The 26,489-nt window shown below is 37.0% G+C and overlaps 1 long non-coding RNA gene across 1 annotated transcript in view; it reads right to left on the bottom strand.

Annotated features, from left to right (window-relative positions):
- The window catches only part of LOC103096853 (uncharacterized), a 284,089-nt gene that overhangs the window by 91,406 nt on the left and 166,194 nt on the right, over positions 1-26,489 (bottom strand). Inside the window, exon 6 of the long non-coding RNA XR_008915145.1 lies at positions 7,684-7,770. This is a non-coding gene — a long non-coding RNA (uncharacterized LOC103096853). The remainder of the gene's footprint in view (positions 1-7,683; positions 7,771-26,489) is intronic.

The raw sequence follows: 26,489 nt of genomic DNA, 5'->3' as shown, positions 1-26,489 counted from the left end.
TAAATTCAAAATGGGTGAATGACTTAAACATAAAGAAGGAAACCATAAGTAAATTGGTTAAACACAGAATAGTATACATGTCAGACCTTTGGGAGGGGAAAGACTTTAAAAGCAAGTAAGACATAGACAGAATCACAAAATGTAAAATAAATAATTTTGACTACATCAAATTAAAAAGCTTTTGTACAAACAAAACCAATGTAACTAAAATCAGAAGGGAAACAACAAATTGGGAAAAAATCTTCATAGAAACCTCTGAGAAAGGTTTAATTACTCAAATTTATAAAGAGATAAATCAATTGTACAAAAAATCAAGCCATTCTCCAATTGATAAATGGGCAAGGGACATGGATAGGCAGTTCTCAGATAAAGAAATCAAAACTATTAATAAGCACATGAAGAAGTGTTCTAAATCTCTTATAATCAGAGAGATGCAAATCAAAACAACTCTGAGATATCACCTCACACCTAGTAGATTGGCTAACATGATAGCAAAGGAAAGTAATGAATGCTGGAGGGGATGTGGCAAAGTAGGGACATTAATTCATTGCTGGTGGAGTTGTGAACTGATCCAACCATTCTGGAGGGCAATTTGGAACTATGCCCAAAAGGTGACAAAAGAATGTCTACCCTTTGATTGAGCCATAGCACTGCTGGGTCTGTACCCCAAAGAGATAATGGAGAAAAAGACTTGTACAAGAATATTCATAGCTGCACTCTTTGTGGTGGCCAAAAATTGGAAAACGAGGGGATGCCCATCAATTGGGGAATGGCTGAACAAATTGTGGTATATGTTGGTGATGGAATACTATTGTGCTAAAAGGAATAATAAAGTGGAGGAGTTCCATGGAGACTGGAACGACTTCCAGGAAGTGATGCAGAGTGAGAGGAGCAGAACCAGGAAAACATTGTACACAGAGACTAATACACTGTGGTATAATCGAACGTAATGGACTTCTCCATTAGTGGCGGTGTAATGTCCCTGAACAATCTGCAAGGATCTAGGAGAAAAAACACTATTCATAAGCAGAGGATAAACTGTGGGAGTAGAAACACATGAGGAAAAGCAACTGCCTGACTACAGCGGTTGCGGGGACATGACAGAGGAGAGACTCTAAACGAACACTCTAATGCAAATATTAACAACATGGCAATGGGTTTGAATCAAGAACACATGTGATACCCAGTGGAATCACATGTCAGCTATGGGGGTGGGGGGGGGAGGAAAAGAAAATGATCTTTGTCTTTAATGAATAATGCTTGGAAATGATCAAATAAAATATTAGAAAATAAAAAAAAAAAGAATTCTCTTGAGTCCAAGACCTTAGCCCTCTCTTTTTTTCTTTCAAGCAGAATCACACGCCTTAAAGTCTCTTCTAGCCTTGAGTAACTGTCTCTGGTACATCTGTCTGGCTGCATCCATGGCAGCTCCTATCATTGGGCTTGGAACTCCCTGACTTCTGAATGGGCGTGTCTTTTGGAGGAGGAGCTCTGCTCCAAGGTGAGGAGGAAAACCTCCCTCCCCAATGACTTCCTTCTGGAGTAGGCACAGAGGTCAGAGCTTAAAACTGTTCTAAAGCCTTGAATTCTCAATTACTGTCTTTTAAAAGTTACCTTAGATTGGGTCAACCATTGATCCCTACCAACTCAATCAGAGCAGTGTTCCTGGCTTACTAAGGTATTTAATACTCCAGGTCCTGTGGGTATTCCAACTGGTATGTTATGGGGTTGCATCCCTAGTACCTCACATGAAGGCTAAATAAGAAAGTACTTAAATGGTTTTGAATTAACTGTCAAGGACACTGCCAAGCCCACTAGAACTTATGACGGAATATCTTCTTCTTCAACTCCTTACTCTCTCATATCCATATCTAACCTGTTCTCATTTTTTTACCATTTATTCTATTTTATTTTTAAGTTTATTTATTTAATTAATTAATTTAGAATATTTTTCTACGGTTACATGATTCATGTTCTTTCACTCCCCTACTCCCACCCCACTCTCGTAGTCAACAAGCAATTCCACTGGGTTTTACATGTGTCACTCAATTCTTTTTGATTCTACCTTTGTACCATTTCTCAATACAACATCTTCCCTCCTCTTAAATAGCCAATGCTCTATTGCAAGTCCTCTGAAGTTATTAAAAACCTATTGAATGCCAAATGTGATGAACTTTTCTCAGTTCCTGTTCTATGTTGGCCTCTGCAGCATTTGACCATTCTCTCTTTCCTCATGGATTATTGTTGTTGAGTTATTTTCAGTCATGCCAGGCTCACTGTGACCCCATGTGGGGCCTTCTTGGCAAAAATATTGGAAGTTTTCCATTTGCTTCTTTCGTTTTATAGATGAGGAACTAAGGGGAAAAGATTTAAGTGACTTAGCCAGGGTCACACATCTAACTCAGTGTCTGAGGCTTGTAATGATTAAAATTAATCTTGGAGAACATATATTGAATTATAATTATTTATTAGTAAAGGTGAGAGAGAGAAAGCAAGAGTGGTCTAATTAAAAGTCTCCAAGCTGTGTCGTGCCTCTTTTCCTCCAAGTTCTAGTCACAGTGGTCCCAGGCATTCAGCTGTGCCAAGCTTCTTTGGCGTCATGCTGGGAAAGATCATTAAGTTAGATAAAATGAGCCAGTAGTGCCTGCCCATGAGAGAGGCTTGGTTTTGGAAGAAAAGCAAGACAGAGAGCCAGAAAGAGAGAAAGAAATATCACTTTGTCAGTCTAACTACAAAAATTCTTCGTACCAGGTAGCGTTTCTCTAGTTCTCAGTTCTAAGTGGCAGCAAGGGCCAGTGCAATGGGCAGCCACAAGAGGTGGAATGCCAAATAATATCAGAGACTGTTCAGAGAGAGCTAGAAAAGCTCTGGTCCTGCCAGGAAGGAAAAAAAAAAAGAATCTCCTTGCCTCGCCCACTGGCTTTTTAAAAACCTCCTGGGATCCCTCCTTCTTCCAGTTTCTAATTGGCCAGAGTTTTCTTCAGCTCTTGTCCTAAAGCCAGTCATGTCACCCAATCACCCACATGGACTTCCACTGGTCAGGAACTGTACTGCCATGCTGGTGATCCTAATCACATGACTCAATGGTGTCCTGCCTACCTAATGAGGTGAATCTTTCTGGAAACTGGGGTCCCCTTGATATTTAATTCACAGAAGCTAGGTTTGAACTCATGAAGCTGAGTCTCTCTGATTCCAAGTCTATACTGTATCCACTGTGCCACCTAGCTATCCACCCATCTGGACACAAGCTACATAAACTTGGTAGAAGGTCATCTCAAAGAGAAGGGTCTTGGAAATTGCAGAAGGTAGGATTTGGATGAAGACTTAAAGGAAGCCAAAGATTCAAATTGGGAGGGATTGTGTGTGTGCCAGTCATGGGAATAGCCTCTGAAAAAGAGGGAGCTTTCCCCATCCATCCCCCCTTAATTCGAGTGCCTTTTCTCTGTTGATGACTTCCAACCTGTCATGTACATAATCGTTCGCGCATCGGTGTTGGAATGTTATTTCCTCCAATAGACGTGTTTCTTTAGATTGTGGTATGCCTTCCATTTGCTCTTTGTAATCCCAGTGCATGGCACATTCTGCAAGCTTAATAAACATTTTTTTGTTTTATCTTAATTTTATTTTAATAACAAATGTCCACATAAGTTTTCCAATGTTATGTGATTCCTGTTGTCTCCCTCCTTTCTTCCCTCCCCCTCCTGGAGTTGGAAAATCACAACTCAGTCTGGGTTATACATGTATTTAATAAACATTTATTGACTGACTGATATGGGAGAGGTAGCGTCACATATCAGGAATGGCAGGAAGGTCAGGATGACTGGATTGTAAAAAGCATGGAGAAGAGTAGAATAGAAGAAGATTGGAAAAGGATGGAAGTGGCCAAGTTGTGAAGAACTTTAAATGAAAAAGGACTTTATATTTGGTCCTGGAGGATCTTTTTATTCAATTTGGAGAATCCTAGAGGTAACCGTGGAGGCAATGGTAGAGAAGAATGAAATGAACATTATCTGTGCTTTACGAAAATCATTTTGCTCTCTCATGGATTGGAGTGGGGAGAGATTTGAAGCAAAGAAATCAAGATCATTATAATAATCCAGGTGAGAGGGGTTTTCTAAATCACTTTAAGGTTTGCAGAATCCTTTTATATGCCTCACATCATTTAATCATATTGGGATGAAGAGGAGAGAGATCATAGAGGAAGAAATGAAGAGATTTGGTGATTGATTTGGTACAAGATAATGCTGAGGTCGCAAACCTGTGTGACTGAGAGAATGGTGTGCCCTTTACAATAATAGAAAAGTTGGTTAGGAAGAGGGGGGAAGATGATGAATTCAAATTTTAAAGTGTTGAGTTTCAAGTGACTATAGGGCATCTAATCCAAACTATCCAATAAGTGGTTGGAGCTTAGGACAGAGAGCAGTGCTAGATAAGTAGATCTGAGCATTATCTTGTGGGTTTAAAAATTAATAATTGATAACTATTATATTTAATAAAGTTTTATTAATAATAACTAAAACAAAAGAACTGCCTGACTTCAACCCAGTAGTAGGTCCAAGAGAGGAAGAGGGAGGAGTTACAGCCATTTAAATACAATCACACAAAATGCAGGGTCGCAGGAAAAGGGAAATACTAAGGGACTTCTGGGGAATGAAGTCTAAAGGCTCAAAATCTCCATTTATACAATCTATATAGGGATGATCATTGGGGGCAGTGAGGTGGCTTACTAGGATGGAAAGCCAGGCCTAGAGATGGGAGGTCCTGGGTTCAAAGCTGACATCAGACACTTCCTAGTTGTGTGACCTTGGGCAAGTCACTTAACCCTTGTTGTTGAACCCTTACTGCTCTTCTGCCTTAGAGCCAATACATAGTATTAATTCCAAGATAGAAGGTAAGGGTTATCTCACTACTGCTACTGTACCCCTTACCTGGTTTCTACAATTCAAATGCATGTCATCCTATTCAATTTGAACCTGTTTGTTCTCAAGTCTTATTTATTGCTTACATTAAATTGGCCCATCTGCATCCCCCCCCCCCCAGATGATAATTGAATTCATTGGATTTGATGAGATAACCAAATGAGAGAGTATAGAAATAAAAAATCTCAGGGGATGGTACTCTAAGAAATAGGGGTTCCAATTGTAGATGAATTTTTTAAGGGCTTTAGCTAAGAAGAGCTATAGAGTGATAGCTAATGGCTATGACAGGGTCTGTTCTTGTTTTTATTCAGTTGCTTCCGACTCTTTGTGATCCCCTTTGAGGTTTTCTTGGCAAAGATACTGGAGGGGCCTGCCATTTCCTTCTACAGTTCATTTTACAGATGAGGAACCTGAGGCAAGCGGGAAGAAGTGCCTTGCCCAAGTCACAGAGCCAGGAAGTGTCTGGGGCTGGATTTGATCTCAGTCTTCCTGACACCAGGCTTGGCACTCTATCCATTGTGCCAACTAGCTGCCCCCATGACAGGACCTAACAAGAGTTTTTTCAACTATCTACACTGTTCAACATTCCTGCTGCCTTTCCAATAGGTGTTGAGAATTGTTCGAGTATGTGGATCAGATTTACTCAATTTCTAGAACTACAGTCATTAGGTCAGTTTAATATTCCATCTTTCCTACTCATATAACGCCCACATTATGGCTTACCATGGGGGCATCCGCAGGGCTGAGAATGTTACAATACGTGAACTTTCCTGGCAAAGAAACAAATTGTTACTTATTTAGTAAGAAAACGTGGTCCCTCTACTAGGAGTTTTAGCCTGCCCTCTCTCCACCAACTTCTGTTCTAGAGTGAAAAAGCACATTTTATTCCTTCTCACAGCCAATGACTGAACATGACACATTAGAATGCATCCTCTAGTAAAGTATGAGCCAGTTTCTGAGAACTGTAAATTGTGGCCAAAAAGAAAGAGAGGGAGGGGAACCTCTCCACATTCAAAGGGTCTCTGGATATTGTCACGGAAGAATAATGACCTGTATTCTGTGCTGCACGAGGAATTAATGTTGTGTGACTCTTCTGTCATCAGACCCTAGCCCCCATTCCCCCCTTCCTTCCCCAGATTTCATTCACAACCTCTTCAGGAAGGAGTGGGAAGCTGGGGAGGTTGGGGGGAGGTGAAGTGATGCTTGGAGTCAAATTCTTTGTTTGGGGAAATCTGCAAGCTCCTGCTGTTTCCATTTGAATGGCATTTCATTTTGCCCAGTTCAGTGTTTGCTGATTGTTCATGCTGTCTGGAAAAGCTTTGATTAAACCTCCTAATTTTCAGCTAAGCTTTTTCTTTTCTGCAGGGCAAGCCCTTGACCTGAGAGTATAGAAAAGTGGTCAAAAGGAAAATAAGGTAAGGAGAAGGGAGGAGAAAGCATTTCGAGACCTGAAGGAATTAAAAATGGCTAGAATTTGACTACGGCTAGATTGGATCCATTCCTTTCAGATACAGACAATTTACTAAATTCTTATTCTCCATGATTTTGATATGTCCAAGACTCAAAACTCTTTGGTTGGGAAACTCATTTTCTATTTATTTTTTATTCTGTTTTCTTCTTCTCAATCAGACTAATACACAGAGATGTCTTGTTTACTTAAAACATGCACAGCTCTGCCTAGCCCCCTTCCCACTTCCCAGCTGCTTTATTTCTATAGTTAGAAGAAACATTCTTTGTTTCTGTGGCATGGCTCCCTGAGATGGTTTAAAATATGGTCTGTGTTGACACAATCTTGCCCAGTTGATGAGCTATTGTAAGTTGTTCTCTAGGGAAGTATCTAATTCAAAAAGCCAACTCGTGAGGAGAAATGTAGTACATAAAGTAATCACTAAACATCTTAATGATGATAATAATAATATCGCTTCAGCATTGTTTTACGTAATAAACATTACTATTTATTCATTGGCCTCAAACTGAACAGATCTGAGGAAATAGACCATACATAGACTGAAGAGAGAGGTTTTGGCAGGGGTAATGAAAAGGAAGAAATGGCTCAGACATACCACGAAAATGAGGCTGAAAAGCGCGTCAAAAAAGAATGAGTTGTCAATGCAACACAAGATAGCAGACAGGGATAAGCATACAGCCAGGAAGGAGACCTTTAGATGAGGCAGAAGGCATGTGATTGGAACAAATGCCATTTCTAAAATGTGAGTTTTGGAAGAAGAGTTTTTAAAAACACACAAGCCAGAGTAGAATTAGAGAAGAATGAGGAAGGGAGAAGAGACGTCTCAATAAGAGAGATATGAAGGAGAGAAAAAAATGAGGAGGGAGGTAGAGAGGCACCATATAAAAAAACAAAAGGTCAATGGACCTAATTTGGAGCTCTGCCTTAAAATTCACAGATGAAACCCCCTCCATAAAAATGTCACCAGGACAACTAATGATATCAACTCCCTGCGTAGACAACATTACTGTAATTTCCAATGAGCACAGCTGGTTAGACCACAGTGCTAATGATGCCAGCTCACTACACAAAGAGAAAAACTCTGTTCCCCAGACAAAGACTTTCCTCTGAGCCTGGCCAGCTGTCTCACATATGGGTGCTACTGGATCTGAGGGTGGATTGTGGGGCTGAATTAATGGAAAAGCATCATCATGTCAAGAATAATTCAGCATGTACATCCCATTGACTAGGCTGCTGTTTTTCATTTTTTTCATACAAAGGGTAGTACAATATTTTCGTTTCCTAGGCTTTACTCACTATTATTTCTGATTGGTGTAAAGTTCCAGATGAAAGCATCTCTAAGTCCATTTGTAATTGGGAGATGTTCTTTTCTCCATCGTTTATCTAGGAAAAGGAAAATATAGGTAATGATACTGTGATTAAAACATTTCTCAGGGAGATGGCATACTAATCAACCAGTCTATAATTAGGCACATTACTTTATGAGAAATTTTTTTTGTACTTCCTTATTCAGCATGACTATCTTTGCACTAAATGAATGGAAAAGAAAGGAAAAAGAAAGAAAGAAAAATATTTGGGTATTCCTAGTTGTCTATATGAATAAAGTATGGGGGAAGAGAGTTCATTTCATTTCCATATCTATTAATTATTTTATGTTAAACAATTTGTTGTTACTGTTTGACCAGTGTAGACATCACGGGAATATTCTATTTTGTTCAAGAACATCATAATCATCCTAAGCTTCTGAGTTTAGAAAATAAACTCTCCATCTACAAAATGTACAATTCCCAAAGTCACAATACTATGGCTGAAAACCATCCACAGATAAATGAAGATGGGCCAGATGGATACTTTGACTAGATTTCATAATGTTGTTTTCAAAATCATAGTCTTTAGACACAAATGATGCCAATACTTTCCTTGATTCCCTTCTGATTATTTTTGAAGAATTCATAAACTACATTTAAGCTGAAGTATTTTGCAATAAAGTCATGGTAGCACTTCCATAATTCAAATTAAAAAGGTTGGGTAAAAGACATATTTTGGAATACATTAAATACAAATAGATGAATGGATAAATAGGTAAAATGAACAAGAAAATAATTTTTAAGCACCTCTTCAGTGCCAGATACTGTACTAAGTACTAGGATACAATTCAAAAGTAAAACTATCCCTATTCTTAAGGAACTCATGTTCCAAAAGGAAGCAAGAATACACATAGTAGTGACCTAGTGCCCAGGGAAGGGAGTTTTAGTCTGGGGAGTCACAGGAATGGTGACTGGAGGAGTTAGAGGGAAATGGATGATCAAATCCTTTTATTGTGATTTGATTACCATTTCTAGAGCCAGAGATAGAAAAGCAAGGAGGTGGACCTTGGGGGGTTGGGGGTGGGACTGGAAGGTAGAACGTTACACTTGGGCGCCATGACAGATGGCCAGATGCCCACAGTAGATGGCTGGATGGGATTCGAAGCATGGTTAAATTAAATGGGTTAGTTGAATTTGCAGTCACTGACTTCCTCACTAATCAGGACAGCTCAGCCCCCAGGCAGAGGGTTCCAAAGCTCAGTGGATAAACTCAATAAGACAACAAATAAGACAGCTAAGCAGGTAGTTTGTCAAATCATTTCTCAAGCAATTTCAGAACTCAGCCCAAATATAACAGTCCCTCAATTTGAAAAAATGCTAACAAACTAAAAAGTTTTCAAATGCCACATGGATATGGAAACTTATTTGGCAACTGGAACCAAAGTGATTAGTATGAAAATTCAGTGGAAAAAAAACCAAACTCCAATTAATGGCTATTTCATTAGGTCAATTATATGGAAGCAGTTTGGAATGGAACCTTAGGAAAATAGTGTTGAATATTTTCAGTGTATTGAGTTAGTTTCCTTTAAATTTTTTAAAAACAGAATTTAATTGGGGGGGAGGGCAGCTGGGTAGCTCAGTGGACTGAGAGTCAGGCCCAGAGAAGGGAGGTCCTGGGTTCAAATATGACCTCAGATACTTCCTAGCTGTGTGACCCTGGGCAAGTCACTTCACTCCCATTGCCTAGCCCTTACCACTCTTATGCCTGAGAGTCAATACCCAGTATTGATTCCAAGATGGAAAGTAAGGGTTTTATTTAAAAAAAAAAAAGAATTGATTTGCTTTGGGAGTAGTTTAAGTTGTCCCCTAATTTAAGCTTATAAAAATTACAGGAAATAAAATGTAAATTCTTTTGAATATTATTTTTGGTCTGAATTTAATGGTCACCAAAATAGGATATTTTTACATATTAAGCTGAATAGAAAAGAGAATACATGAGACAGTCAATCTCTATTATGTACAGTTAGGTGGGTGCAGTGGATACAATGTCCAGGTCTGGAGTCAGGAAGACCTGAGTTCAAATCTGACTTCAGAAGCTTACTAGTTATGTGGCTCTGGGCAAGTCATTTAATCCTGTTTGCCTTAGTTCCTCAACTGTAAAATGAAGTGGAGAAGGAAATGGCAATCCACTTCAATATCTTTGCCAAGAAAACCCCAAATGGGGTCATGAAAAGTCAAATACAACAACAACAACAACAACAAAACTTGCCTTAAAAAAACAAAAAATCCCATATAATAAATTTTTCATGTCACTTTCAAAATTGTTCTGTTGTCTGCTTTCTAAGGAATTTCAAAATTTTAATTAATATTATTTCAATTAGCATGGCACCTATATTTTATGTGGATGCCATGGCAAACTTGTAGTTGAACAAGAAGCTCCCTGTGATCTCTGTAACATCTCCTAGGGCAATCCAGCCCTTCCCTTTTGACTTCTGTGACCTTTTGGATTGCATCTCTCTTTTTTTTCCTTTTTCCTTTTCTTATTCTCTGTTCCCATTGATGGGACCCTCCTCAAGTTGAGTTTTCCACATTTTATTCTTCTTTCTCTTTGGAATACTCATTCATATTCACATTTTGGAATAGTACATCTCTACATAATGATTCTGATCTTTAACCTGCCTCTGATATTGCCTCTATGGAATATTGGGATAAGACATTTAACTTTTCTGAGTCTCAGTTTTCTCATCTATAAAATGGGGTTAGAGGGAGGACGTTGAACTAGATGGCTTTTGAAGTTTCTTCTTATTCTAGTTATCATTTCTATGATCAGCCACTGAACATTTCTCCTAAATTTCAATCTCAATTTTCAACCAAATATTTATTCTTGGGAGCCCCATAGCATTAATTGTAGCATGACTACCTTGGACCTCAAACTCTGATCTCTTGATTTACATTGATTAGGCTCAATCTTGATAGCTCCTCATGAATCACTCTATGGCTTAGTTCTCCATCCAGCGTTTTTCCTGGAAACATTAGACTATGACTTATGCCTAGTTCCCTGCGTACAAAGGGCTCCCAGTTCCTATGCAAGCATTCAAGTGAACAATAAATACTGAATATAGGACAATCTTTATTTTACTACAAAAGAAAACAATTTTTAAAAAAACCTCACCAAGGTTACTAAAAACAATCAAGATTACTCTCCTTTTTCCTTTTTCTCTTCCTCCTTCTCCCTCTGTCTCCTAGGAATCTCTACAGTTCTCCAGAATCACAGAACCACCCTATGTTTGAGATTCACCTGGTAAAGCATTTTGACAACAGAGAGACAATGCCTAATCTATTAGTGAGCTTCACCTTTCCTAGGGATCTTTATAATCCTACAGACTTCTAAGATTTAAGGGCTCTCTTGAAGTGGCATTTTGCTAATCATGTCATTAAGAATCACAGAATTTTGGAAATGGAATGAATAGTATACAAAAGGCATTTAATATATATTTATCGAATTAGTGAAATTGGATTGGCCAGGAATCTGTCTGACCCAGGGATGATGAGAAAATAATTTTATGGCTTAATAAAGATACTAGAAAGTATTTGATATCACATTTGTGATTACATAATAAATCAATAACAAAATGTGCATTTTCAGAAAAGTTTGAAAATAGGAAATAGACACAATGATGAATCAGAGAATCCTTGGCAAAATACAGCTTAGTGACTGACCTCTAAGTCTCACCGGTTTGGAAATCTATTGACTACATTAAATCATTTATGCACTGTTAAGAGTTTTCAGAATAAATCATTTCCATTCATACCACCACATACCTGGGTAAGATATTGAAAGTTTTTATTGTTATGGCATGTGCCATTTTAAAAAAATATTTTGGTTTTTAGGGTTTTTTGTTTGTTTTGTGAAGGGTTGGCTGTTTTACCCCCTCCATCATTATACAAGTGAAGCTTAACTAGTGAAAGCCAGCCCATCAAACATACAAGGGGCTTTTTCTATTTGTTTTCCCAGCATTCTATATTCAATATGTAAGAGAGAAAATAGCATGAACAGGATTTAAATGCTTTATTTTGACAGGTTAATTAGGTGTCCAATCACAGCCTGTCTATTCCCCCTAATCTCACAAGGTCCAGGAGAGGTGGCTGACTATTTTTAAAGCAACTATACAAAAAAAGATGCCAAGGATGAGAAAGGAGGAAAAAAAAATAGACCGTGGGAATAATTTGATGGAAATGTAGCGGGTCCATAACTGAGGCCAATGCTATTGTAGCAGAGGATATCAATACAGTTAACTGGTCAGAATTTCTTTGCACAGAACTTAGATATTGATGGCTCAAGTCCTGTCAATCTCAACCTGTCCTGCCTTGTAATCAATAGTTCCAACTGAGACCTCCTCAGGATACTCGGTTCTTATCCACTTAAATTAGAGCTCACCCTTTGTATGAGATTTCCTAGCATGGGGCTGCCTCTGATACAGGCAGTGGTGTACTGGGCTCTGGCTTCTCCAAGACCCATTATAAATACTCTTCTTATTGCACAGGCATCGCTATGTGCAAACACTGGGGCTCTTGATTCATACTCAGCTCTCAAAAGCTGAGCTGTAATAAGGCATTGGAATGACTGTGGACCAAAGCACTCCCTGGGAAATCTCTTCTGGATATAGACCTGCCTCGGGTTTGTGTTGCTATCAACTGTTCTCTTGGAACATTCCCACTGACTTTCTCAAGAAGTCAAGTCACAGAAATTTGGCTGCACCATCACAACGGGTCAGGGCACTGAAAATGTTCTGACTGATAGATATTCTGCAGACCTTGGACATTCTGGAAGTGTAAGATCATTAGTACCCACTTTAATACCCTATCTTGTGTCGTTCGGTAATTGTGAACATACACGAGTCTTGTCTCTATCGTTAGTTTTTGAGAACAAGGGATGATATCTCCTATCTCTTCTGTATCCCCCTCAACGTTTGGTCCAGTGCTACATGCCACAGGCATTTGAATCCCTTTTGATGACACAAAAGTAGTAGGAAAATTACCTTCTGAGGGATTTCATCTTGGACTCCAGGAGATTCTTCTCCTGGAGGCAATTCTTGGTCTCTGAGTTCTTCAGCAAGATTTCATCTATATACTCTGAATTTTTGAACTTACAAAGCATAGAGAAACCCTACAAATTGACAAGAAGAATAGCAGGGTTTTTTTAAAAAACATGTTTTAAGTACAAATTAGGCATCCATTTAGAGTGGAGTATTTAGGAAAAGTAATGATCTTTATATTCTTTCATTTTGTGACAACAGTCATGCATGTGTGTGTGTGTGTTTGTGCCCATGTGTGTACTTCTCTGATGTCAGACTGTCTCAGAACATCTTACTTTGAGCAGATGAAACTGGACTAAGCTGGTTTTCTCACCTTTAGTTGGTTTTCTATCTGTTGAGTGCTAGATTTCATGCCATTCGCACACATGGGTTCTATTTCTCTCTTTTGCTGTGTTTTTAATTCTGTGGAGTTTTTGAATGGATAAATGCTCCAAGGGTTAATATAAATTTATAGTTCTTAAAGAGAAGATTTTTAGGACCATGTGAGCCATAGTGGCGGATGTTGGGATGAAGAAGTAAAATATTTCACAAACCATTCAAGTCCACCCAGAACCTGGAGGGCAATCAAAAATGAAAAACAAAGTATTACTTTAAAAAAGTCTAATAAGTACTCAAAAAAAAGCCCAATCAAAAACATTCAGAGGAACCTCGGAGCTATCAAGGTCCTTTCTTATGGAACAGACTATTTGAATTGGGAAGAAAAGTGAGGAGACCAGTTTAAAGAAGTGACTGCTAACTATTGTTACAAAGAAAAAACCCAACCTTTTCATAGGAAAGACAATACAAAAGCTAGAGTACTAAAGATTGGAAAAAAAGTTAATTTTTAATGATAATTTTTTTCATTCAATGATTTAACAAAATCATTGTCAGACATCTAAGTGGGCCTATAAGATCTGGACACCTTCATCAGACTTCATATAATTTCAAAAACTGTTTTGGAGATTTTTTACACAGAGGCAAAATTATTCTAGAATTATAGAAATTTCCAAATGGAGATGGAACACTGCCATATAACCTTACATCAATGTCACATGTAATGAAAGGTTAAGAAATTCATAGGAAAATTGAAGATGGATAGTAAGAATTAAGAGATGCCAAAAGCTAATATTTTGAAGCCCTACACCTCCACTTATTTATCACAAATACTTTTTCTTGAGAAGAGAAGAGAATCAAGACATACTGGTGTGAATCTTAAAATTTCTCAGACTTGTTAATGTTAAAAATTTCCCCATTGGGGAATTCTCCATTAGAACAATTCCCTACTGGGACATTCCCCATTTGGACAGTGAGAACTCTACTTAAATTAGAAATGGGAAGACCTCTACTCCACCCATACTTAGGACTGCTTTAGGGGAGAAAACTCCTTGCTAAACAATGAAAGTACTTAAACCCATACTTATAATGAGGAAAAAAGTTCTTTAAGCCATGCCTATTTTTAGAATTAATACAATGGGGTGCTAAGTACCTATTAAAGGTCAGGCAACTTGTAAACTTGCTAGGACAAAAAGGTGAGAAACTTACTCAGAGATACTAACCTACTCAGGGCTGGATTACTAAAAGGATTAATCTACTCAGCTGTGAATTCAGAATGGGCTGTCCTTGGAAAACATCTACAGTGATTGGTAGATGTAAGAATTTAGGGGAGGTGACAAAGGAAAAATTCCCTATATAAGGAAAAGAAAAAGTCTCTTGAAGAGGGTCAGAAGAATCCCTCTCTGGAGAAGGATGGCTGGCTGAACTGGTGTCTATATTCTTGCTTGAACAGATCTTATGGTGAGTGATAACTGACTGACTGATCTTTTCTTTTAGGACATAGGCCTGGGTTGGCCAGGGCTACCCTGGGCCGGTCTATTCTTTTCTCATTATTTCCTTTTTCTCTCTTTCTCTCTTTCTTTAATTCCTCATTGTATTATTAATTAAAAATCTCTATAAACCTAGTTGACTTGGGTATATTCATAATTGGGAATATTTCCCTGGTGACCACCTTATATTGATTTTAAAACAAGACGCTGTAGTGAAAACATATTTTCTGCAGTTACAATTTACTCACCCACTCTTATATCTACTACAATTTAAGTCTTCCACTATTTTACTCACTACAGTTTAAGGTCCTCCACCATTTTAACTCTAACAGTTTAAGACCTCAATTCTTTTAACTGCCACAGTTTATGGCAGACAACTATTTTAAATGTAACACTGGATATAGTATCAAAGAACATTTCCTAAAATAAATTTGATTGTATTTAACAGAAAATAACTTTTTCTGATATGGAAATTATTTCTGAACTAGTCTTCTTTGTTTCTAGTCAAATTGTTAGAGCAAAGATTAAAACCAATAGCAAGTTAGAAGAACAAAAATGATATAGCAAAGAATTGGAAATTGAGGGGATGTCCATCAATTGGCGAGTGGCCAAACAAGTTGTGGTATATGATTGTGATGGAATTCTATTGTGTAATAATAAATGACAAGTAGGATGATTTTAGAAAAAAAAACAACCTAGAAAGACTTATATGAACTGATGCAAAGTGAGGCGAATAGAACCAGGACACTGTACACAATGACAGCAATATTATTTGGTGAACCTATTATGAATGACCTAGCTTTTCTTGGCAATATGGTGATCCAAGACATTCCTAGACTCATGATGAAAAATGCATCCACCTCCATAGAAAGAATGGATGGAGTTAGAATACAGATTGAGACAGACTATATTTCACTTTTTCACTTTTTTTTTGTTTGAGATCTCTTCCACAAAATGACAAATACAGAAAAATATCTTACATGATTATACATGTAAAATATTAAATTGCTTACTGTATCAGGAAGAGGGAAGGGGGAGGGTAGAAAGAAGGGGGAATTTGGAACTCAACATGTTAAAAGTTGTTTTGACATATAATTGGGGAAAAACAAAACTACTTTTAAAAGGAATTTTAAAAAGACAGAATTGAACTGAAGCAAATAAAATCTGTCTCAATGAAGCTACTGAGATGAAAAAAGGTGAAACTGAGACAATTGAGTCCTCTAACAAGGACATGTGCATCCTGGAAATATGACAAAATCAGACAAAATCTATATAGATCATCACCTTTTTTAATGAAATTTAACTGATATAAATTGTCATAAAAAGAATGCCATAAGTGCCTACAAACTTTTAGTCTCTTTACCAAGAGGAGAGATATAGCAGCCCTGTGCAACAAGGGTTTAAATATAAATTACTTTAAAATTTTTTACAAAATAATGGAAAATCAAGAGAAACAATGAAAAAGAAAGATTGGAGAGAGACTTGATCAAGCTAACTTGTACCGAGAGCACTTACAAATGAGATTGGAAGAATAATTCATTTCCTACATGCTTTGGACTGGACTTCAACATGGTTCTACAAAAACTCTTCACTAATAAACTTATTATCCTTGCAGATACTGGCATATCATCAGTACTGTCTGAGGAGGGAAGAGTAAAGAACTCCTTCCTAAGCTACCATTTTAAAAGGGCCTCCAGTGCAGCCATCTCTTCATTTCCCACCAACTGTCCTCCTTTGAACTGAACTTCCTAGATTTCCTTATGCCCTTGAATTAGGAACCTTTCAGCTTCCTTTTGTGCACTATTTTCCATCATTAGGTGGGAAGTTCCTTGAAGGCAAGGAAAGTCATTCTTTTTTGCTGGTATTTGCATCCCCGGTACTTAGTGTAGTGCTAGGCATACAGTCAACCTTTAATAAATGTTTATTGACTGAATTACGGTGATGAACAGATAGAAAATGGGAAAAAAAACACATATCCATCCAAAGTAAACTTCATGTTAATGAAAGTAGAGCCACCGTTGCTAGTCCTATATATCAAGTTTTAACTAGCATTTATATAGCTCTTTAAGGTTTGCATAGTGCTTTAAGAATATCATCTCAATTTATTCTCATAAAAACCCTGGGAAGTAGGCATTATCATATCATTCCCATTTTACAAATGAAGAAAATAACTGACAACTAACTAAAAGATGGGGGGAATGAATCGTCTTACTAGGCTTATATTTTATTGACTATAAAAAGGAATTTGATTTGCAAGAACAAAATGATGACTTAATGATGTTCCTCCAACAAGAATATACTTCTCCATGCTCCTCCAACAACGATGTATGCCTACTGGGCATATAAAAAATCAGACAATATTCCTTTGAAGGTATAATTATTATTCAGTGACCCATTGATTTCTTATATCAAGCTAGATATAAAACAGAGAAACGTATGTTTGCCAAAGATGTCTGCATTGGACATTCTTCAGAATAGCTACAATGACATCTCTTCAAATGGAAGAAGAATCACCTATTGAGGTCATGATTCTCTAGATCAGGAATTCTCAAAGTGAGATCTCTGAACTTGTTTAAAACATATTTTGAGGGGAAGGAGACAACAAGAATCATGTAACCATGGAAAATTAAAAAAATTTTGATTTCTGAAATTCAACATAATTTGTTTCCTTTGAAATCTTTTGTATTTTTTAAAAATACATTTAAAATATCAAGCTTTACCAGAATGTCAAGGGGTTCATGAGAAAAACAAGGCTATGAACTTTTGATTTAGTTGTTCTTGACAGATGACATTTTGCTGATTGAAAGGCCCTAAAACACTACCGTTTCTCTTCAATTAGATCCATAATCACACACACACATACACATAAACACACACATAGAGAGAATTATCCTAGTTTAAGCAAGAGAAACCAAGTGGATTAATGCTTCATATTCAACTTACGATATGAAGTTGGATAGATAATACATAGAGTTCTTAGATTCAGAATGTCCAGTGGGCAAACAACCCAACCTGTTCTTTTCTATGGAGAAGAATAGACTGAGTTGATTTTGGTAATTTGTACAGTGCTTTTAGGAGCCTAAGCTACTCTCTGAAATATAGACCCATATTTTTAGCAAATTTCTTGCAGTGATGCTTTATGAATACAAAAGTCATGGAATGCCACTGTCTCTGAAGAATTTAAATTGAGGGCCATCCAATGGCCATTGGAGAGATGCATCACAAGCCTGAATAGATTATAATACATAACAAATGAAGAACTGAATGGGCTAAGTGGGTTAAAGGATGCTATCAGAGAGACATAGGACTAGAATAGGAGTGATAATATCATAGGGTCATTGAAGAATTAGTGTTCTCTTGAAATTTTCAGTCTACCCAAATATGGTAGCTATTGAATTTTGTCAGCTACTATTACAATATTCACCAGTAAAGGTACAAATCATTAATTATAAAAAGTTATTTAAGATACTTATGAATCAATATGGCAAGAACTGATGATGCTGGGTCATTAAGAGCATCATTTAATTTCTATCATTGGCCAAAATTTCTATAAACCTGAAAATTAATAAAATAAAACAATTTCCAGTATCACTATGAGATAGCTTAACTTGCAAATAAATTTTTATCAAGGGAATGAAAATATTAAGATTTCTTTATTCCCTTTCTAGTAGTCTTAAATTCTCATTTTCTCTGTTTTGAAGGGAATTCAATATACTAAAATCTGATGAGATAAGACAAATACATTTCATTATTTATGTTACAAAATATTTCTCTGTTTTTCAAAGGAATTCTCCAGAGTTCTAAATAGTCATTTCTTATTGAATAAATGTTTGTTTTCAGCTCACTAATTACTTGAGAGAAAGATCAGAGGTCACAGAAACTTAACATCACTATCAGTTGAAGACCAACTAGATAAAGTTTTCTTTACATCATAATGGAAATCAATGGGAAAATGTGATTCAATGGTATTCTCAAAGGTCCTATCCTCCTATTCTCTCTCCATATAATCTCCCTTTTGATCTCTTCTCATCTACTCCCATGACTTCATGTATCACCTCTTAACAGATGACTCTCATATCTTTATCTCCAGTCTCAATTTTTTCTCTTCGAAGTCCATTTTGGAATCCTAAATGCAAAGTGAATTCTTCATTTTTTCTTCATCTGTCCTTGGATTTTTTTTTTCCTGTCACTAATGATAACACCACCATTCTCCTAGATACTCAGTCACTACTCTCATTACCACTACCCTCACTTATCTCTTAGTTCAATTACTGTATTAACTTTATAACTTGTCTTTTTGTCTCTGGTCTTTTCCATCCATCTTCTGCTGTCAAAGGGATTTTTCTAATAATCTAACTGATCATATCATATTCTTACTAAAATATCCTGTCAACAGGATAAAATACAAATGGTTTATGTTCAAGGAACTTCATGGTCTGATTCTCATTTACTTTCTTATCCATTTTTCATGTAGATGCTTCTCTCTTCGATTTCTAATCACTGATTTTACTCTATCCTGTGTTATAATTTGAACCCAGGTCTTCTTGAGTCTAAGTCATGCTACCTACTTTCATATAAATCTACTCTATTTATCAGAATGTAAAATCTTTTGGATACAAGAACTAAGTCATTTCATTTTTTAATCCCTAGCACTTGGCATGGCGTTTCATAATGAATTGATACTTAAATGTTTTGTGAACTGAATTGTTAAATCAATGTTCAAATGTGGGTGAATATACAACTTTAGAACCTCTTTTTAAAATGGTCTAAAGCTATATTCCTGGCTCAAAATTCAGATTCATTTTTTAATCCTTAATTTTGTTTAGGTTTTATTTTTATTAGAGAGAGATAATCCAGGTTTTTTTTAACTTCAGAAGGCAACTCATGCTGGTTTTCTTTTTCCTTTTTTTTGCATTTTTAATTTTTATTATTTTTTAAAAGTATTTTTCCATGCTTACATGATTCATTTTCTTTCCCTCCCCTCTTGCCCTCCTAATCCCCAAACCGACGAGCAATTCCATTGGGTTATACAAAGTTTATCACTTGATGCCTATTTTCATATTATTCATTTTTGCAATAGAGCAATCTTTTAAAACCAAAACTCCAATTCATGAGCTAATCCAATTTTAAAAAGCCTTTGCTAGGTAGTGGGCCCAGTGTTTAATTCCTGATGACAAATGCTCATAATGTCAGGAATTAAACGAGAAGGTAAAATCCAAACTCTAGTAAAATGTAAGTTCTTTGAGGGCAGGGACTAACGCAACTTTTCATTTCTGAAGCCTTGATGCATAATACAGTGTCATATACAGAGTAGGAACTTAAAATTTTGAATGAAATGGAATCATAAGATCAGATTTAGAAATAGGAGAATCTTTAAAGATCATTTGACAGAGGAGGAAACAAATCTAGAGAAGTAGGGTGATTTGTCCAGTGTCATACATGTATTGGGTGCTTAAGGTGGTTTTTAAGTACGGTCAGTCTTTTTGAGCTCAAGTCCATGGTATCCCTTATACCATGCTACTGCTACCTTGCAATCATTAGAGCAGATGAAAAACAAAAACTTTATGGCCCCAAATACGCTTTTATAAATGCCGTTCAATCTATAGACAATAAAAATGTCCCTCTAAGATATCCAAATAGTAACTTGTTGTTCATTTGTTTCAGTCACGTCCAATTCTTTATGACCCTGTTTTGGGGTTTTCTTGGCAAAGATAGTGGCAGAATTTGCTATTTTCTTCTCCAGCTCATTTTTCCAGATGAAGAAGTGAGGCAAATAGTAACCCAACTAATAAGTGTCTGAAGCCAGATTTCAATTAATGGAGCTGTGTCTTCCTGATTCCAAGCCTAGTGTTCTATCCACTGTGCCATCTAGCTACCCAGATAACAACTAGGGTTCATTTTTGACTTAATGACAGTATTAAAAAGTTAGTATAAGAAAGAAGAAGAAATCTGGATATAATGTTTATCACTTTTTATCTAAATGAACTATCTTACGTGCCTCTTTGCAAAAGAAAGATTGTAGAAGGGTGGAAAACTTTTCAATAAAGGGTAACCACTGAGATTTTGGTTATTTATTTGGTTATTTACAAGAAGGATGTGCTGCGTTCCTGACAAAGGTATTTCATACCTGAAAATACCTCGCAGTTCCTTTCCAAGTAAAGTTGAAATGTTTTTATGCTTAACTTCAAAAATTGGGTCTATTTCTTTAGCATTTTAAACCACAGTAGAGTCAACACCGTAACTTACATTCTAGATGAGCCTGTTTGAGCAAGAAGGAAAAAAAAGGGAACAGTAGGAAAGGGGATTGAGAACTCAAGTTGGAATGCTGAAGGGAGGAACAGATGAAGTAAAATGATAAGGATGGCTACACCCAAAACAAATTAATGGTAAGATTCATGATGTGAAAGAAACCTTTCTTACATGGCTCATTGATGACAACTCTTTAAAATGCTCTCTTGCCTCCTTTCCTACTTGTACAGAAAAGTAGATGGAATCCATTTTTGTTTTGTTTCAAATTTCTTCTGGAGAGTAAAACAGAAAAAGAGAGGCCTGACTTCATAGCTATTCTGTCTCTCAAATATCTATGATTCTGATATTTTTTGAAATGATTAGTGGCGTCAACCTCAAATAGCAATACTTATACATATACTACACATCAAGATCCCTAGAAAACCACATATTTTCATTATCTTGGTTCTATAGTATTTGTATTTACTTTGTTATGATAGTTCCTAATTCTATTTTAATCTGGTTGGGCTGTTTTTGGAAGCCAGCCATGTGTTTGATAACCCTTGTTATAAATAATGTTTAAAATGAACATTTGTTTTAAACCTATGAGTAATTCCAAATCATATACAAGTGACAATAATTCCACTGGGTTGAGGCAAATGACCAGTGCCCTTAAGTAAGTCAGACTGCAGAGCTGCCTTGAAGGACAGAGTAAGAGATTCATTCTTGACCCTGTAGGCAATGGGGTGCTACTGGAAGTAGATGAGAATAGAGGTGTTTGGAATCTACTGCAATTTTTTTAGAGGGGGTGGAAATCATTCTTTTCAATTCACATTAAAATAACAATTACTAAGACAGAAAAGCCTATAAATATACAGCTGATATTAGTAGAATTATCCAAAACTTACTGACTTATTTGATGAACCAGAAAAGCTCAGGGGTAAAAAGTTTAGTTTCTTCACATGGAAGTAAGAAATTTATACCTGACAAAAACCCAAACATTTGTGCTTGAATTTTAATAAAGCACATCCCATAGACTAACTGATTATTTTAGGGGGGCATTTTAAAAATCAAGTATCTCTGATAGAAATTTATTACTTAAATCAATAGGGGATGAACACAAATATATGAGATTTAAAGTCATTTTCCAATACATGAAAAATTTTCAGGTAAAGAAGTATGTCTATAACTACCAGAAAAATATTTTAAAAATCACTAATCAGAGAAATGCAAATAAAAATAACCCTGAAGCATTATCTCATATGTGTCAAGTCAACAAAGATGCTAATAGACAATGGAAAATCATTTTTGGAGGTACTGATTGGCAGTACTAACTGATTATTAACAGTAAGTTTTTAATTATTCTTTTCTCTTTCTTTCTTTCTTTCTTTCTTTCTTTCTTTCTTTCTTTCTTTCTTTCTTTCTTTCTTTCTTTCTTTCTTTCTTTCTTTCTTTCTTTCTTTCTTTCTTTCTTTCTTTCTTTCTTTCTTTCTTTCTTTCTTTCTTTCTTTCTTTCTTTCTTAGAAAATGCTTGTCTTCTGCCTTAGTATTGTGAATTTTAGATTTTCTCCATTTTGCTTAGTCTAGCACCCAGGAATGTACACACCCACACTACACTGGCATGTGCTAGCAAGTGACAAATCAGAAACAACTAACTATCCCCTTGGCTGTCCTAAACCAAGCTTGAGCCACCATTGGCACATGTGAGATGCAGGAAGTGATGTAGAGAACTGCCTATGGAATTCTTGTCATTTCCTGTATGGAGGCCTGGGCACCAGTTGACCCTGGAACTCAAGCCTGGAGGAGCTCCCTCAGACAGCTTCCTTGAAATGGTCACGTGGTGAGTGATAAGACTGACTCCTCTTTCCCTTGGCCTTCTGGGGAGGCCCCCTTGGCCAAGGCTTTGAACTCCTGCCTGGCTCAGCCTGAGCTGGTACAGTTTAAAATACCTCCCCCCCCCCCCAGTCTCTCTCTCTTTTTCTTAATTTCTTCCTCCTATTGTAAATAAATCACCATAAAATTCCATTCTGACTTGAGTGCTTCATTGGGATTTAAAAATTAAATCCCTGGCGACTAACTAATTTTATATTCAGTCTCCATCCAAAATTTAACCTTTACAGTATCAAATCAAAGAAAAAAGACTGGCAAAGGTGAAGCAATTGAGGGTAAGTGACTTGCCCAGGGTCACAAAGCTAGGAAGTGTCTGAGGACAGATTTGAACCCAAGCCCTCTCAACCAAAGGCTGATGCTTTATCCACTATGTTACCTAGTTGCCCTAAAGCCTTTTTTCCCCAAAAAAGGTCAAAAAGAGTTAAGATCACTAAGCCTAGATCCTTGCCCTCTATAAGCAGGAGTAGCAAACTTGCAGAGTATATTCTTACAAAGGATTCAGCAAAAAGAGGCTCTCACTTCTCCATCTGCACAGAAACGCTGCTACTCTAGTGGCATGTTCTTAAAGAGCCTGACCCATTAGCTTCAGCTGTGAAGCCTTGAAAGGTTGCAACTGTGTAGGGGTGCTAATTTGTCCAACCACACAGTAACTGCTATTGCACATACCAATTATAGCTTTCTAATTCCATTTTGGAAATAGCACAAGGAATCTCCACTTTGAAGATGGAAAAAAAAACCACAATGGCACAAGAAAGAGGTAAAATGAGAAAGGTCAGAGAGGGAGAGTTTTCAATCACTGACACTTGAGTAGCCCCACTGCTAGTAGCCTTTTGGATACAAAGGGATAGATTTCCCTTTAGTGTTGTATTATTCTCCAAAGTGAACCTTAATGGATAGATTGGCTTTGGATAGGAAGATTTAGGTTCAATGCAAGGAAAAACTTTTTAACAATTAGAATATCCCAAAATGGAATAGGCTTCCCCAAGAGCTAGCAGGTGTACCACCAATGAAGGTCTTCATTTTGAGGCTAGTTGATCACTTGTTGGGTTGTTGCTGTCTTGAGGATTTCTCTTCAAATCCTGGCTTTGATAGATGACCTCTGAGGTTCCTTTCTGTGATTTTATTGAAGGGGATAGAATAAGACTAGCAGAAGAGGCAGATTATTCTAAATGATTTGTATAAATTAGTCTAACAGAGAATAGACTTCGCATCTGCTGATTTCCTAGTGATTTCAAAATTGTATTTCTACTTACTAAATAGTCAATTAAGAACCAAAAATTAAGAAAGCTACTTCAAGACCTAAATTACTCCATGGCGTCATTGATGTGGATATTCTCCCTGATTGCAAGTCATCTGTATCTTCTCATCCCCTGTACTTTTTGTCTATATGCTTCCATAGATCCTTCACAGGGAGCCTTCTTCCAATTCAATTCAATTCAAACATTTGTTATCATAGGAAAGGAACTGTGTTAGTTCAAGGGATGAAAAATTAGAACCGAAGTAGACTATACTCTTAAGAGTATATCCAATTCTACGTGATAGATTGATAGATGCATGTACATAAATAAATTTAGTAAATAAATAAATCTAGAGAACATTAATAACAAACAGTGGGGATCAAGGAAGGCTTTATGAAAGAGATGACTTTGGAGTTGAACCCAGAAGAAGAGAGCTGAAGACGAAGATGGAAAACATTCCAAGCTTGCGCAAATGCCTAGAGACCAGAGGTGAACTGTTAAGTTTGGGGGAAAGGCTAATAATAGTTTTGTTTGCTTGAAATATAGAGTACATGAAGGGGGAATAGTATAGTCAATCACTGAGCATTTGTTAAGCTCTTATTATAGACCAAACACTGTGCTAAGCACTGGGGATACAAAGGTAAAGTATGAAAAAATAAGGCTGGGAAAGTAGATGGATTGTGGTAAGACTTCAGGGGCTTTTTACTAGGGAAAATTTGAACTTTACAGGCTACGAGGAAATTCAGAAGGGTTTTTTGGCAGTTATAGATAGGGTAGATTGGTAAGGGATAAGACTGGATGCAGGAAGACCAGTAAGTAGTGTATTACAGCATTATAGGTAAAAGATTATAAAGACCCAAATTGTAGTAGTGGTAGCAGAATTGAAGAGAAGGGTATAGACATTATGGAAGGAAAGTCTAATCAGCTTTCAAGTCTTGATGCTTGTAATTCAGTGGTTTCAGTCATATCTGACTCTGTGACCCCAATAGGCAGTGGTTGGACATTTTCTTTTCCAGTTCATTTTGCTGAAGAGGAAACTAAGGCAAACAAGGTTAGGTGACTTACCTAGGGTCACACAGCTAGGAAGAGTCTGAGACTGCATTTAAAGTCAGTTCTTCCTGACTCGAGGACCCATACCCTATATACTGTGCCGTCTAGCTCCCCAGTCTTGATTCTACCTTCACACTATATCTGGCATCCATCCCCTTTACTCTAGTTTAAGCCTTTATCTCTCCTCATCTAGGCAATTACAATATCTTTTTAAATGGTCTCCCTGCCTCAAGCTCCTTCCTAATACATTTTCACAACTACAAAAATGATGATCCTAAACTATATAACTTTAAATGTTCTATTCCCCTGCCCTACAAATTCCAGTGGCTCCCTATTTCTTCTCAGATCAAATATGAATTCTTCATTTTTACATATTAAAAGCTCTTTGTGATCTGGCATTGCTGTACCCCTCTACTTTTCTTATTATACAGTATTACTCCCTATCTCACATGATATAGTCCAGGCAAACTACCCCTGCTTTTTTGCTAACCCTCACAAATAATATTCCATCTCCCATCTTTAAGTCTTTGCACAAACTGTCCTCCATCCTTGAAATCAATCAACAAACATTTATTAAATTCCATTAAATTAAATATTAAACTTATTAAATTACATGCACTCTGCCAGGTGGTAGAGATACAATGACAAAAATGAAGTAGTCATTGCCCTTGAAGAGCTTAAAATCTATCAGGGGAAGGAGCCACGTCCATGTGTACATAGGTAAGATATAAAAATAGAAGATAATTTGGTGGAGGAAGTCACTAATAGCTAGAGAAATGAGGAAAGACTTCATTTAGATGGTGGCTTCTGAGTTATGCCTAGAAGGAAGGTATTAAGTATACGAAGCAGATACCTTGGAGGAAGTATGTTTCAGGCAACAGCCTTGTGCTCTGGGTTCCACAGGTGATGTATGTTAGAAGCTCAGTGTACTGGACTGTGGTGTATGTGAAGGGAGGAATATGTAATGTGGCTGAAAAGACAAGATGGAGCCATATTGTGAAAGGTTCTAAATACCAAAAAAAGTTTACATTTGAGCCTACAGGAGAAGGGAGCAACCAGAGTTTATTGAGTAAAGGAGTGACACTGGTAGCTATGAGAAGGATGGATTGGAGTTGGGGGAGACTAGAGGTGACGAACAATTGAGAGATCGTCTCTAGAGTCTAGGCAAGTATCAATGAGGACCTGAGCTAGATTCTGAACTGTGAAAGCAAGATTTGGCAACTGACTAGATAGGGGAGATGAATGAAAGTGAAGAATATGATCCCAAGACTGTGAACTTGGGGAAGTAGAAGGATGGTAATGTCCTTCAGAAATCAGGAAATTGGAAGAAGGGTAGGTTCAGGGGAAAGTAGGTTCTGGATACACTGAGTTTGGGATACTGAGGGTACATGCAACAGAAATGTTCAATAGGCATTTCTACCCTATCTCTGCCTCTTAGAATTCCTGTTTCCTTCAAAGCTTAGCTCAAAGGTTCCTCTTATGTGAGGTCTT

Source organism: Monodelphis domestica, chromosome 1 (genome assembly GCF_027887165.1).
Source record: "Monodelphis domestica isolate mMonDom1 chromosome 1, mMonDom1.pri, whole genome shotgun sequence".
Lineage (NCBI taxonomy): Eukaryota > Metazoa > Chordata > Mammalia > Didelphimorphia > Didelphidae > Monodelphis > Monodelphis domestica.
The sequence above is the reverse complement of the archived record's forward strand: the minus strand, read 5'-3'. Positions and strand labels throughout refer to the sequence as shown.